The 13,059-nt window shown below is 43.2% G+C and overlaps 1 protein-coding gene across 7 annotated transcripts in view; it reads right to left on the bottom strand.

The window, feature by feature from the left end:
* Positions 1-13,059, bottom strand: part of DOCK8 (dedicator of cytokinesis 8) — a 229,527-nt gene that overhangs the window by 152,206 nt on the left and 64,262 nt on the right. The window lies entirely within an intron of this gene.

The raw sequence follows: 13,059 nt of genomic DNA on the forward strand, positions 1-13,059 counted from the left end.
AGGGTTCAAAGAAAAACTTACATGTAATATAATGTCCTGTGGAAAATGCACCCAACTCAAAAGAGTGGTAAATAGGGAGTGGCATCCTAAGATTCCTCTTGTAATTATAACACGCTGAATCTGCGATTATTTTCCCTGCAGAATCCAATTTTAAGGGGAAAAATTCCCAAAGGAATTAACTAGAGGCACCTGTGTGGCTCAATAGGTTAAGTGTCCGACTTCAGCTCAGGTCATGATCTCACGGTTTGTGGGTTCAAGCCCCGTGTCAGGCTCTGTGCTGACAGCTCAGAGCCTTGAGCCTGCTTTGGATTCTGTCTCTCTCTCTCTCTCTCTGCCCCTGCCCCATTTGTGCTCTGTCTCTGTCTCTCTCTCAAAAATAAATAAACAAACACTAAAAACAGTAATTCTAAAATCTAATACGAACAGTGAATTAAAACACAAATTTCACACTTTGGTATCTGCCCTTTGACCTTCTTGGGACTTATACACTCCAGAGAGAACTGATGCCAAAGGTTCAGTGTCACATGTCTCCTCATAAGGCCACCTGCTCAGGCCACAGAAATAAAAATCAGGAAGCAGCCTAACTTAAGACCTTGTGTGCCTTGGCAACCAGAACCGTATCTGCCTTAGCTTTCTTTCTTGTCTCCTTAGGTGCACTTATCTGAGTGTTCACTGACAGGTAACAACCCACACGCGCACACACACACACACACACACACATGCACACACACAACTACAGCCATGCATCTGCCCCCATCATCCTCAATCACTTCTCCCAGTGCCTCTGTTTCTTCACAGGTGAGGCATAAACACGAGGTGAACTCTAAGATACTTGCCCGGCTTTGAGATTTTGCGATAAAAAGTTCATACACTGTATCTGGAAATGTTCCAATCAATTTTCGCCTAAAGATGCTTACATCTGGGAGAAGTCAGAATTGTTTGGCCATCGATCTTTTGCTATTTTATGCCAATGGATGCTTGCCCTTCTTTTCTTTTTTTCTCCTCCGTTTTGTTAGAATGTTTCCTGGAGTCCTTTATATGAACCCAAAAGACACTGACAAATGGGCATTACAAAAATGAGTCACTGAATAGTATTAAAAGTTCCTTATATACAATAGGTACACTGTAATTCCAGACATGCACCGGCCCTGAGGATGGGGAGGACAGAAGGCATTAAGACTGCCGTTTTCCATGGCTGCGTGTTTGGAACCACAGCAAACTTTTCTCCCCTTCCTCATTCTAGATTTAGCGTCTACTTCCCCATTTTCAAGTCTCAGAAAGTCACAAAGCTCCCTTGTGGCAGCAGGGGTAGAGCTGGCTGTGGGAGAGGACAAGGGCTGGCAGGCATGTAAAGATGACTCATTTTAGAAGTGCCAGCCACGGAAGGCAGAAACCACCAACGGGTAGGTAGTGAGACTGCTGGCTGAGGGCCACTGGCCACCAGAACGCCCAACCTCATTACCCTACGCGGGCAACTAAGCCAAATAAAGCCATGCTCCTGTTGAACCTATCTGCAGACAAGAGAGAGATGGGGAAAGAGGCCAAGCAGTAGAAAAACTATTCTCCTAAAATGAGCACAACCTATCGCTTCCCAAGAGAATTGTATTCTTTTTCTCCAAACGCTGTTATCGTATATTTGGGAACCATCCAAAGACCAAACATACTTTGAAGACCAAACTCTTTTTTTAAAGTTTATTTATTTTGAGAGAGAGAGAGAGAGAGAGAGAGAGAGAGAGTATTAGTGGGGGAGGGGCAGAGAGCGAGGGAGAGAGAGAATCCCCAGCAGGCTCCGCACCATCAGCACAAATCCTGACGTGGGGCTCGAACTCACAAACCATTAGATCATGACCTGAGCCCAAATCAAGAGGCAGTCGCTTAACCAACTGAGCCGCCCAGGCACCCCAAGACCATACTCTTTAGGGGCAGTGTGGAGTGGACCGAATTTGGCTCTGGTGTCCAGGACCTGGGTTCAGATGCTGCCCCCTTATTTACCGGCTATGAGACCCTCGCTAGGCAAGTGACATAATCTCTTTGAGCCACAGTTTCCACAGGTATGACATAGGGAGTAACACTGCTCATTTTGAAGGCCTGTTGTGATGACTGGAAAACGATACATATGCCTCCTTTCCCGTCTTCCCCTTCCCTTCCCTTCCTATCCCTCCTGCACGAGCTGGCACTAAAACTATCAGAACAAGATCACCCTCCATGCCTGAGGGCGGAAGGGGAGGAAGTGAGGAAGCCTAGAATGGGAAGTTGAAGGCCAAAGAGGGTAAGGAGAGCACGCATATAAAAGGCATGCAGAATCAGAAACCACATGGTGTGAGGAGGGTGCCCGACCTTGGAACATCCTGTCACGTGATAACAGGGTAGACATTCTGAGTAGAACGAGGAGGCCGTGCACCCGGAGTAGCAGCCTGCCAAGGGTGTCTCTGTGGAGGGGTGGCCTGGCAGTAAGTATCGGGGGAGGCCAAAAGGGGCATGCACACAGGAGGGGAAAGCCTGCGGGTGTCAGAGCCAGAATACGAGGAGGAAGGCGACTGTGTGGTGATGGGGGGTGATGCTGGCAATGGTTACATACGGGGGGATTGATCAAGTAAGTAAACATACTAAGAACAGTAAGAGTCAGGCGTTTCACCATCTAAGCAGGGATAAAAATATGGAAAGGAAGAAAACGACAATGCATACTGTGATGTCACTCCGGAATTGCATCTATCAACATGAACTTGTGACTTCCAGTGCACGTTCGTGCACACACACACACACACACACACACACACACACACGCCCTACTTTGTTCCCTGAGAACACACTGAATGAGCAACACCTTAATAGCAATGAGCACACCCAACACCTACAGCTTGGCTTCTAAGTACCACTCTCCACTTAAAAGGAATCAGAGCCGCTTGGAGAAATGACTGATTCCAGGGGCGAGGAAAGGAAAGTGTTAGATCAGCGTGGAATATCTTGTGGCAGAAAGCAAGGATGTGATCAGTGACGGCTGGGGGCATGTAAAAAAGACACAGTAGCCAGCGGAAGGGATTCACACTTGTCAAAGTGAGGACAAACTGAGCATCAAAATAAACCAGAGAACTGGATTTAAACCTACTGAACAAAATAGGAAACTATGATTCGATATTGATACAAATAAACTGAAAGTTTGATGAGGAATTGAGTATTTTATAACAATCAAATCCAAATGAAGGGATTATTATGTATAAAAAAAATAATTGCCTGGGGGCGCCTGCGTGGCTCAGTTGGTTAAGCCTCTGACTCTGGATTTTAGCTCAGGTGATGATTTCACAGTTTGTGGGTTGGAGCCCCACGTTGGGCTCTGTGTTGAAGGCGTAGAGCCTGCTTGGGATTCTCTCTCCCTCTCTCTCTGCTCCTTCCTTGCTTGTGTTCTCCCTTTCTCTCAAAATAAACAAATAAACTTAAAAAAAAAAAAAAACTTCCCTGTAATCTCAAGGTCATGAAAGTCAAGGAAACAGTCAGGAACTGCTCCAGAGTAAATAATACGAAAGCCATGTGACTTCTCAATGCAATGCAGGCCTTTCAACTAGATCCTTTGGCTCCAAAGGGCACTCTTGGGACATCTGGAGAAAGCTGAATAGGGTCTGAGGATTAGATGGTAATAATGTATAAATGGGAACTTCCTGAATGTGAGGGCTGTATGCTAATTATGATGGAGAATGTCCTTGTTTGTAGAAATTACACACTAGGGGTGCCTGGGGGGCTCAGTCGGTTGAGCGTCCTACTTAAGCTCAGGTCATGATCTCACGGTTCGTGAATTCAGGCCCCATATCAGGTTCACTGCTGTCCGCGCAGAGCCCGCTTTGGATCCTCTGTCCCCCTCTCTCTCTCTCTCTGCCCCCCCCCACCCAGGTGCATGCACATATGTGCTCTCTCTCTCTCTCTTTCAAAAATGAATCAATAGTTTTAAAAAGAGAAATTGCACACTAAAGTAATCAGCAGTAATGGACAATCAGGTTGGCAAATTACCCTCAAGTGGTTTGGGAGACGGAAAAAGATCGTTGTATCGCACTTCCAAGCTGCGTGTAACTTTGAGCTTGTTTCAAAATAAAAGGAAAATAATATATGTTAGGTGTCTGACACTGTAATAAAGACTGCTAGTGGGTCCTACTTACCAAGTTGTGCATCTATTCAGCAGCTCCTGTGAGCACAGGAGTTGCCATGTCCAGAGACATCAGAGTGATTCACACTACCTGCCAGCAAGCCCTCTAACTTCCCACTGTGGCTCCGTGGTTGTGGCCAACGACTGACCGGTCTGAGGGGACAAGATTCCCACCCCTTGCCTCAAAGAGGGACGGTGAGAAAACATTGCAGCGTGATCCCTCCAGAGCCCCCTGCACATTGGCCAAGTAAAGTTTCCTCCATTGTCCCATTCGACACATGTTTATAGGGTATCTCCTGAGACTGAGGCAACAAAGAAGATGCAAAGGGGAATACACAAGAATCCTAACTTTAAAGGAGTCCCTGTCCTCAGTGAGGTCACGGTCGAGTGAGAAATAGCACATACTGAGCAAGGGAGACCAGCATTCAGACACGATCATCAGAATGCGATGTAGAGTAGGGCGAGAGCTTCTGAGACAAATACAAACGGCATGCTTTGAAAATTCACAGAAGGGGGGCGCCTGGGTGGCGCAGTCGGTTAAGCGTCCGACTTCAGCCAGGTCACGATCTCGCGGTCCGTGAGTTCGAGCCCCGCGTCGGGCTCTGGGCTGATGGCTCAGAGCCTGGAGCCTGCTTCAGATTCTGTGTCTCCCTCTCTCTCTGCCCCTCCCCTGCTCATGCTCTGTCTCTCTCAGTCTCAAAAATAAATAAAAACATTAAAAAATTTTAAAAAGAAACATGCAAATCAAGGGCCACCTGGATGGCTCAGTCGGTTAAGCCTCCTACTCTTCATTTCAGCTTAGGTCATGATCTCACACTTTGTGGCTTCCTGTGATCGAGCCCCATGTTGGGCTCTCTGCTGACCATGTGGAGCCTGAGAATCCCTCTCTCTCTGCCTCTCCCCTGCTCTCTCCCTTTCTCCCCACAAAAAAAACCCTTAAAAAAAAAAAAAAAGAAAAATGCAAATCAAAACCACTATGAAATATCACCTCACACCTCCTGTCAGGAGGGCAATTATCAAAAAATCAAAAGACAACTGTAAGTGAAGATACAGAGGAAAGGGACTCTTATGCACTGTTCATGAGGATGTAAACTGATGCACTCTCTATAAAGAACAGTATAGAGGTTTCCCAAAAAAATAAAAATAGGATTTCCATATGATCCAGAAGTCCAGTTCTGGACACTATATTTAAAAATTGAAATGGGGAGGGGCGCCTGGGTGGCGCAGTCGGTTGAGCGTCCGACTTCAGCCAGGTCACGATCTCGCGGTCTGGGAGTTCGAGCCCCGCGTCGGGCTCTGGGCTGATGGCTCAGAGCCTGGAGCCTGTTTCCGATTCTGTGTCTCCCTCTCTCTCTGCCCCTCCCCCGTTCATGCTCTGTCTCTCTCTGTCCCAAAAATAAATAATAAACGTAGAGAAAAAAAAAAAAAAAAGAAAATTCACAGAAGGGAGCGATTTCCTCCGGAGATTTCCTTCCTCGCCAGGTCGGGGAAGACTTGGTGAAAGCCCTGGCCTGTGGGCCACGGCGGGTGTGGAGCTGTGGCCCGGGAATCTGTGCGTCACGGCTCAGGCGTGGCTCAGTGGTTTCCACAGCTGGGTCGCTCTTTGTAACTGCATCGGCTGATGAGCCTTGCTCGCTTTTAGAAAGCAAATAGCTAAGCACCTTGACAGCCAGCACAACAAATGCGTGTCATAATAAGCAATTATTGATCAGGGAGACATTTTTATGGTGTTTTGGGAGTAACTGAATTATAGGCACTGATGTGTTTGAATTTTAATTGTTTACCAGCTCACTGGGAGTAAAATATGGAGTAATAAAACAGATGATACCCCATTCCTTGATGTCCCAGCTCTCCTTGAGCACGACCTTCCTTCAGAATTACCTTAATCACCCAGGATGAAAGGCAAAGTCTAAGGGCTTTTATGATGTTGCTCATAACACCCATGAAATGTTTCACTGTCGCAGCAGATAATATGCCAAGAATAAATAGCATGTAAACAAGTTTCACTACTTAAGAGTTTGACTTTCCACCAAGATACCAAACACATTCTCAAGTCAGTCGCTCTTGAGTTCGTTTAGAGAAAATGGCACAGGAAGGGAAGCTGAAACATTTAATGTGACTCCAAAGATGCCAGGAAACATCAATCCATACAAAATTTTCAAGTATTTGGAAATGAGATGAGAAGAACATGCAACCACCAATCTACTCATTAGATCGAAGGTCACTTCCAAAAAGTCATGGGGAGAAAAGCACTATTATTTTTGGAGCTAGGAGGCCAAATTTTATGCTACAGACACGAAAGATAAAGTGGGATCCAGTCAAGGCATCACCCAGTCTAAGTAAAATAAACATGTCCAGTAGGAAAATATATTTTCCCCAAAAGGAGATCACGTATTTTGTGTTTCCGTGTAGTCTAATCCTTCTTATTAAGTTCAAAAGAAATTCTAGGGGCTCCTGGGTGGCTCAGCCTGTTAAGCGTCCGACTTCAGCGCAGGTCATGATCTCATGGTTCGTGAGTTCGAGCCCCACGTCAGGCTCTGTGCTGACAGCTTGGAGTTCCCTCTCTCTGTGCCCCTCCCCAGCTTACTCTCTCTTTCTCAAAAATAAAACATTGAAAAAAATTAAAAAAACAAAGAAATTCTAAAACTTTCCTCTATCCTTCATGGGCAGCACTCTTGTCTGATTTAGAAGTCTCAATTATAGAACTTGAGTGGCAAATGCTCTATAGAATTATGAGCGTGGGAGGGAACGGAAGTGGCCATTACTCCACTCCCCTGCTCCCTAAGTGGGATTCAAAGCCATTATCACAGATAGCAAGAACATAAAAGACTATCCTTAGATATTACAGAGAAATGTAATATCAGCAAGGAGATAATTAAGGAATAAAAGAGCCAACTAAATCAGGGTTTGACTGCACGGTTATGGATGACAGAGACATGTCCACAGAAGGGGAAATGGCTTCCAGAGGAAAGGAGTTTACCACCCCCCAACAGTGCCTTAAAATATACGGGAGAGGGGTTTTGCTTCATTCTTTTAACATGCTAATAGAAGCACTTTTTCTGAAGTCTTCAGGTCTCATTTCACTTGAGAGGAATATTTTGGATAAGGTTGAAATGGAACGAGATACTCCCTAAAGCAGCAGGCCTTCTGATTTTCCAAATTTTATCTTTATGTCAAGAACATATGAAGTATAGTGCTGACGATGGGAAATCTTCCCCGGATTATTAAATGAAAAGAAACTTTCAGTAACACTGAGTTGTCCCCTGCTTTTTTCCTTTGCATATCATACCTTACGAATAGGTCTAATTGAAATTATTTGTCAATTGGGCAGGGACAACAGAAGCACACTCTGTAATACTATTTAATAAATATCGTAAGTGGTAGCTAACCTACGGCCATCTGCCAAGAAATCTTAGTACTTTACATGTGCTCATTTATTTATTGTATACAATATAACTTATGAGGTAGGTGCTATTCTAATTCTGGTTTTCCTGAGGAGGAAACTGAGGCACACACACAAAAAAAATAGTTTCCTTTAGGCCATACAACGAGCGAGTGATGGAGCCAGGACTTGAACCCATTTATTCCTGCTCCAGAGAAATCACCGTTCTGTGAAATAATATAATAAACCATAGCAAAGGAATAGACCTTACACTTAACGAGTAATTAAGTAAAGCCAGGAAGTATCTTAGATTTCTATCCATTGATTTGTGGGAACAATTATAATATATCCTCTTTGGATTACAGTTCAGTGAGTTTTGACAAATGCAGACAGTTGGGTAACCACCACTACAGTCAAGATTTGGAATAGTTTCAGCACCCCCAAAAGTCTCCGGTGACCTTTTGCAGTCAATTCCTTTTTCCAGCCCTACACCCTGGCAACCCCTGATCTGTGTTCTGTCCCCACCGCTCTGCCTTTTCCAGAAGGGATCACACGAATGGAATGGTGAAATTATCTTTGTTTGTCTGGCTTCTTTCACCTTGCATCATACAAATAAGACTCATCCGTGTGGTTCAATGTATGAAGGATATGTTCCATTTTATTCCTGAGTAGTATTCCGTTGTATGGATGTATGAGAGTCTGGTTATCCATCACGAAACTGCATATGATTTGGTGGTTTCTAATTTTGGGTAATCACAAATGACAGTGCTATAATATTGTCATATAAATTTTTATGTGAACATATGTTTTCATTTCACTTGGGTGAATACCTAGGAGTAGGAATTCAGGTGGTGTGAATATATATCTAACTGGGGTTTTTGGATAGCTAAGGGAAGAAAGCTCAGTGATAGAAACAACATTCAGAAGGTACATATAACAGCTGCTGGTATACCATGACAGGAAAAAAATTTCAGGAATGTATATTTTATTCTGGTCAATCGCATCCAGCATTGGCAAAGACATGGGGGGACAGGACAGTTTCATGCCCAGGTGGTAATGGAGTGAATCAGTATAGTTTTTCCGGAGGAAAATTTGGCAGTGCTTATGAGCATGTGTCATGTGCATTGGCTCCATTTCTACCCTCAGAAATACACACACGAAGAGGGGCAAATGTGCAGATGTCCACTGTGGTCTTATTATAAATAATATGTCAACATACATAATATGTGAAAAATGATATGCGAGTTAATTATACATGAAAAATGAGGACAATTGCAATGTGCATCAAAAGAGGAAGATTCAATAACTTAGGATACATTTCTTCTCCTCTGGGATATGAGGCAGTGAGGGATATATACATATATATATACATATCTACATATACGCACCTACATACACAATATTTATGTAAAACATAAATATCCGTATATATATTTGCGAGGGTATAAAAAGAAGCTCTGGAAGTCTACACAGCAACATCCGTGTCGTTAAGAGTGGGCTGAAGAGAAAGGCAGGGGGCGAGTGAGGACCGAGGCAGGAGACTGCTTTTTACTTAATACACTTTACGTTACTTGATTTCTCTCCAAATGAGCATGCATCGTCTGACACGTCAAATAACAAGTTCAAAGGAGAGCTAATTAATCGCTAAGTAACAACTGGCCAGCAACCCCTGTTGTGGTGTCTGCCAGCTTCCCAGAACACAGCTCGAGAAGACGGGGACAAAATGGAAACTCGCCAGAATGAACAGATACCTGAATCTGGACAGACTGTCTGTGAATGAGATGAGCTGGCAGAATGATGTCCCACGCTCTGTCTCCCCAGAGGGGAACTCCGAGGAAGGCACTTGGTGCTTTCCCTCCTGCCAGTCCCTGTGCAGTCAATGTCTACACTCGCCAGAAATCTGAATGCAACTTCTTCCCTGTAGTGGCTTATGTATGGAGCCACTCCCAGGTTGCACCCATTTGCTCCACCACCAGAACCCCCACCTCCCCTTGCCTCTCTCCTTCTACCGCCATTCAGCAACGATTAGGAAACAACTCAGACAGAACAACCGAGCTAAAGACGGATGCAGGGTTGGGAGATGAAGGGCCTCTGGCAGCCGTGTACTGATTTCTCCCCACATAGAAAATATTAAAGGTGCACACGGGGGCAGAATGACCTCTGGGAGGAGTGTGTTCTACGAACTGGAGCTTTTGTTTCCAGAGTATCAGATTCAGAGTACCAAGGAATCAAACGGTGGGGTAGAAAAGGTACTTCCTCACTAAAACACTACTCAAAGCTTCCCGAAACTGACAGTGAGTTTCAGAGTTGCACGCTTCTACCTAATTTCTGGGAAAGGAACTGGACCTTCACACAAGTGTGCAGAAAACAGGACCAATGGCAATCCCCATCCCTAGTATGTTGCCACACGTGAAGTTAAAGCTGATATTGCCTAGTTTGGTGGGGGGTGGGAGGGGAGAAAAAAATGTGCATAAAATAAAAATATGGATAATCATTGTTCCCACAGAAGAGATGAAAGCAAATGGAGGGAGACACATAAGGGAAAAGAACAACAATCAAGTGGCCAATGGTCTGGATTAACGTTTAATCCAAAATTCCTAACAAACAACATCAGGTTTGTGAATTACATTTTGATCATGACAGCAAAAATAGAAATCACAGGAGAAAAAAAAGATTTGATTGCATAAATAATTCTGAGTGTTATAAAATTATAAGCAATTTTGAAAGACAAAGAACACACCGGGTAAGGAATTTGTACTATATGACAAAGGGTTAATATCCCTAACACATAAAGGTAATCCTAGAGATGAGCCCAGACAAATACGTTAATAAAGGTGCACAAATTTTATAAATAAGCAAGACACGAAGGAAAAATAACAAATGTCCAACAAATGTATAGAAAACGTATGCCCAATTTCATAATTTAAAAAATGCAAACAAAGTACTGTCTCTTTACAAGTAACTTGGAAATTTATTAAAAGATAGCATCCAAAATTCTTAGGATTCATGCATAGTTGTTAATAATCTTTCTGATGTATTATTCCCAAATCCTTAAATTTGTACTTCACGTAGACATAGAAATTCCTCTTATGGGGATTTATTCTGAAGGAGAAAAAAATCATAGCTTTGTAGAGGGATGTTACTATACTGGGGTATAACACTGAAAAACAGGGAATCGTGGACACATCAAAATTGGTTAAATGAATTTCGATATAAATATATCATGCACCCATTAAAAATTGGGTTGAGGAAGAATGTTTAATAGCAAAGAGAGATAGTCGCCATTTACTATAAAGACTGAAAAAGCATCATGCTACAAAATAGTATTATAATGTAATTTAGTTTTTATATAAATATATACATAAGGAAATACGATTCAAAGGTTATGCATCAAATGTTAATGGCAGTTTTGTGTCTATAGTGAAACTGAGTGATTTTTTCTCTTTTGGTTTCCCTATAATCTCTAAAATTTCTTAAATGAGTATTCTGAAAGAGGCCTTTTTTTAAGTTTGTGCAAGATAGAGAAAAAAAAAAAAGAATACCCCAATGGGAGTTGCCATGAGGAATGAAACAGTACAGTGTCCCGAGGAGAAAATAAAAACCAAATGTAGTAAAATGGACCTTTCTATTTATTGTTCCTTCTCAGACGTTTTTAGAACCTTAATATCCAGAAAGTATATCTAATTATAACATTTAAAAGCTTGAGAACAACTTGTTCTGAATTTTTTTATTTATTACCAACAAAGCATAATCTTACTTGACTGCCTGACAAACTTCGTTTTCCATTCACGTTGGAAATTAGAACACATGATGGATGAGCATCTCACTTTCTCTTAATTACTTTTTATAAGCGATGCTTTCTCTTGCTCAGCTATTGAAAATAGCATGCTTACTGACACTGCCCTAAAAAAACAGCAGCACAAATTCAATGGCACACTTCCAAGAGCCGGATAAGACCCAACCCCCAACATCTTTCTTTGTTTATCCCATAGAGCAGTAATTCTTACTAGTGTGTAAGAGAGTCAGTGAGGATAGCAGAATTTCAAACTATGTCTTGGCAAAGGCTCTCTGATTTTTTTTTTTCCTTTTTCTTTTCTTTTCTTTCTTTCTTTCTTTTTTTTTTTTTAGCGTTTATTTATTTCAGAGAGAGACAGAGTACAAGTGGCCGAGGGGCAGAGAGAGGGAGACAGAATCTGAAACAGGCTCCAGGCTCTGAGCTGTCAGCACAGAGCCCGATGCAGAGCTCAAACTCACCAACTGTGAGATCATGACCTGAGCTGAAGTCGGATGCTTTAATGGACGGAGCCACCCAGGCACCACATCTGATGTTTTTCTCTAATGGGATGTGCCCTCAATCTTCAGACACTCCCCGCCCTGCTCCCCAACACATACCCACATACAGGTTGAGGATTTGGGGTCTGTACATGTTTCTCATGGGAGCATACTGTCTAGGCCAGTGACATACGGGCAAAAAGCCCAAACAATATTGTAGCACATTTGATTAACCCAGGAGAAAAGGACCCTTTTGACTGGAAACCTAGCAAGTAATCTATTTTGTGGTCACAAATTTAAATGTTACCTTTCAATGTGAGGCCAAGTTTCAGTTCATTTCTTTTTCTCCCCCTAAGAATTCATCAGAATGGAAACAAAACAAAGAGGCCCTGTTCTTTATATTTTAAATGTAAACTCTCCTTCAATAGGTGAATGGCCACACAAACTTGGTAAACCCACACAGTGGAACGTTATGCGGCAAAAACAGCGATCAAATCACAAAAAGACGTGAAGGAAGAAGGCAAAACTATGGAGTCAGTAGAAGGGTAAGTGGTTGCCAGGGAGAGATGAACGAGGCTTCGTAGGAAAATTTTAGGGCAGTGAAACTACCCTGTGTGATACCGCAACGGGAGATACATGGCGTTACACATCTGTCAAAGCTTGTAGGATGTACAACACAGAAGATAAGCCCTAACGTAACCTACGGACTTTAGTTAATAATAATGTATCACTGGGGCACCTCGGTGGCTCAGTGGATTAAGCGTCTGACTCTTGACTTCGGCTCAGGTCATGATCTCACGGTTCGTGGGTTTGAGCCCTGCGTCAGGCTCTGTCCTGACAATGCAGAGCCTGCTTGGGATTCTCTGTCTCCCTCTCTCTCTGCCCCTCACCTGCTCGTGCTCTCGCACTCTCTCTCTCTCAAAACAAATTAAAAAAAAAAAAAATAATGAATCACTATGGGCTCATCAGTTATAACAAACGTTATCACTTAAGTAAGGTCCATCCAAGAAAGACTGAATCAGCCAGACGAGGTTGCATACACAAAAAAGACATTTGTCCTCGCTTTTACTCCACAGGTGGGATTTGACAGATAGGGGAAAGGTGGGAGGACACATCCAGAGGGAAACAGCAAGGGCCGAGGTGTGGAGGTAGGACCGAGTTCCCCGGAGGGATTGAGGAAGAGGGTGCCAGGCCCTGAAGAAAGGAAGTGCATCTGACAAGTAAAGGAAATAAGTTTCAATACATACACTGGGCCAGATTATTAAAGCTCCTG

The sequence above is a fragment of the Leopardus geoffroyi genome, chromosome D4 (assembly GCF_018350155.1).
Source record: "Leopardus geoffroyi isolate Oge1 chromosome D4, O.geoffroyi_Oge1_pat1.0, whole genome shotgun sequence".
NCBI lineage: Eukaryota > Metazoa > Chordata > Mammalia > Carnivora > Felidae > Leopardus > Leopardus geoffroyi.